Here is a 3438-nt window from a genome sequence, read left to right on the forward strand (position 1 = left end):
TAAAATTGAATTTCTGGATATTCATCCGGTTGAAGTGCAAATTTCACTTCCGGAGACACGACCCTCTTGTAAGTAACCTCATAAAAGTGCTCCTCATGTAGCTTGGAGCGGAATATATATGAACTATAAGAACTGGTGGCCAGCTCTTTGCCTTTCCTCTTTCTTGAGGACTCAATGGTTTTTGGTTCCATGGAAAAAATAGAAAAATCACAAGCGAAGCGACAACAATAAACTTGAACCTTTGCTCATCCTCAAGCAAACTAAAATAGAACAAAGAGGAGTGTAAGTGTGGAAAGGTGACTGGGTAGTAGCAAGGAGGATGAATGTAAAGAGAATTAATATAAAGGATGGGGTGAATTGTTTAGAGTGGGAATTTAATAGGTTGGTAGGTATGTATATAGGGAATGGAAGGAAGGGTCACGGGTGGTTATTGGGAAGGAAAGAGAAGAAATTGGGATCAGGAAGGGAAGTCACGGTTGGGGTAGGGGGGTAAGGGAATGGTGAAGTGGCTTTGTTGTGTGTAATGGATTGGGAGGAGGGTATATATATAAAGGGGAGCCAAAAACTTGGTGCGGAATTTATAACCCACAAACTAATCGGCAAGTGCACTGGGTCGTACCAAGTAATACCTCAGGTGAGTGAGGGTCGATCCCACGAGGATTGATGGATCAAGCAATAATGATTGAGTGATTGGCTTAGTCAGACAAGCAGAAATGGTATTTTGAGAATCAATTGCATTAAACAGTAAATTTAGAAAATTAGAAAACAAACAGTAAATTGATGTGAAGAATATGGGAGAAGACTGTTAAGGTTTCAGAGATGTTTATTTTCCAGATTAACATTTCTTACCAACTATTTTAATCATGCAAGATTCAATTCATGGCAAACTATATGTGACTAAACCCTAAATCCTTAGTAATTTAGTCTCCTCTAACCTAGTTAACTGCCAATTCCTTGGTCGCTTAATTTTAATAAGGTGAAATTCAGTTCTAGTTTATTAGCCATAGAAACCCTAATTATCCAAATATAAGAGGATTATATGTCACATATCCCATTAAGTCTAGATAATTAGAAATTTAGGAGGAATTGTTTTTAAGCTGGTATTTAAGTAAATTACTTTTCCAAGGTTTACAAGAACTCAAATAGAATAAGGGTTATTCTTTCGATCTACCCAAATCCTTAAGATAAAGAACGAAAATAAATTTTTGAAATTTAAATCAAAACATTAATTAAAATAGAAGAGTAACAGTATCAATCCATACAATAAACAGAGCACCTAACCTTAACAATGGAGGTTTAGTTACTCATGACTCAGAGAGAAAACTAGGATTCAGAAAAACTGTAAAGTGTGAAATGAGGTGCGTAAAAGAAAAGAGTGGCCAAAGGGCTGAAACTTTTCCCTTTTATATTTAATCCTAATTAATGTAAAATATATTTTCTAAAACTAAATAATATCTTTTCCTATTTGTAATTAACATAAAAGTTTTGATAAAAAATTTAATAAAATCTACATGCAATCCCTTGAGAAAACGTGGGGACCATTGTTTTCCTTTGAATTGGCGCCTAACTTCAAGATATTGAAGTTAGGCGTGGCCTTGGCAGCACGCTTTGGATTTTAATTGCTTCATCCAGCGCCTAACATGGGATTCTCCAGGTTACGCGCCAATATGGCCGTACAGGTTGGAGAAAAAGTGTATACTATTATATATTGTTGGAAAGCGCTAGAAGTTAGCTTCCCAATGCCGCTAAAATCACGTCAATTGGACCTCTGTAGCTCAAGTTATTTTTGTTGGAGTGCAAGGAGGTCAGGATTGACAGTATCGTTCACTTTCTTTTCTTCTTTCTAAACAAAACCTTGTCAAATTCATCCGGATGCTACCTGAAATAAACAAAATTGCACCCAACTCAAGGTAGCATTCATAATGGCTTAAAAGTATTTTAGTCCAAATTAAACTTACAAATTCAAATGCAAATTCACTAGAAAAATATAGGAAAGATGCTCATGCATCAGACCACATCTGATCCATACAAGAATCGCATTTACGGGCTGGGATCATTCTTCACCTACAACTTCTGTACCTCCTCATTGAGACCTTCATTCGCCTTTGCCACCAGCCAGCCCGTCGATCCTGAGGATGGCGTCAATTTGAGGGAGCAGGTGATGGAGCTCACCCAGAGCCTTCACTAACAAGCACAACAACTGCAGCAGTCGGAGGAGAGGTATCAAGTGATCCTCACATATGTGTCAATCATAGATACCCTCAGGCTGGAGTGGAGGCGAGAGTTGGAATAATTTCAGCGGATGGAGCAACAGATGGTGGTATACCAATATTAGATGTGCGCCAGTGGCAGCATCACTACTGGTGGCAGCGGTCCTGCTAGCTAGTGGCAATGGTGCTGCTAGAGGGGCACCGACATCACCGCCTAGTCCGCCGCCTCAACAGGACTAGCTGGTGGATGAAAATTACGACGACGATGACTATCAAGATATTTAGTTATTAGAGTTTTGTTGTAGACTGTTTAATTGTATTTTGTTTATTTTACTTTTCTTTTTATTGTACACTTGATATTTAATTTATCATATTTGGTTCCTATTATTTAAAATTTGACAACTAATTGTGCAAAAAACAAAAAACAAAAAAAAAAGATTAGTAATTGTGCATACATTTTTCTTAAAAAAATGAATTTACAACGAGGGAAATATCCGATAGTAATTAGGCGAAAATGAAATAATGGAGGGCCAAAGTTACTGGCGAAAAATTTTCGTCGGTAATTAAATAGCTTTTAGGTAAAGAATTCGTCATAGAATCCAATAGTAACTACCGGCGGTTTGAAAAATCCAACAATAATTTTTTACTGGCGAAGGTATACTATTGGAATGGTTTCGACGGAAAATTCGCCGGTAAATCCGATGGTACTTAATATTTTTCTTGAAGTGTTGTACCACATTCTTCAAAAGTTCTATCTGCACTTCACTTCGGCAGTTCCATCTCAATCCCATTCTAGCAATTCGACCTCGTTCTCTCTGTGCCTTGTTTTGACAATTTTATCTGTCTTATTCTAACAATTTTGTCTATATCCCAAATTTTAGCAATTTTTTCACCCAAATTCTCATAATTTTTTAATCCAACTATTTTCTTTTTTTTAATAAGTTGCAAATTCATATCGCCACCTGTATTTAAAAGGGTTAAAATATTAGAAATATTAGAATATTTAAATATTAATTGAATTGATCTCAATTAATATTTTTTTAATAATAAGATACTAAATATTTATTATTTGATTGTTCTTTTATTTATTCATCACTTATAAAAAGTGATATTTTATTTTATATCTTAAGTACATTTATCTAATTATTAAATTTATTATTCTTTAAGTTATTATAATGAATTCTAACATTTAAAAGAATTGAACCAAGTAAATTTGTATTATTTTTTT

Source organism: Arachis duranensis, chromosome 3, assembly GCF_000817695.3.
Source record: "Arachis duranensis cultivar V14167 chromosome 3, aradu.V14167.gnm2.J7QH, whole genome shotgun sequence".
In the NCBI taxonomy this organism is placed as follows: Eukaryota; Viridiplantae; Streptophyta; class Magnoliopsida; order Fabales; family Fabaceae; genus Arachis; species Arachis duranensis.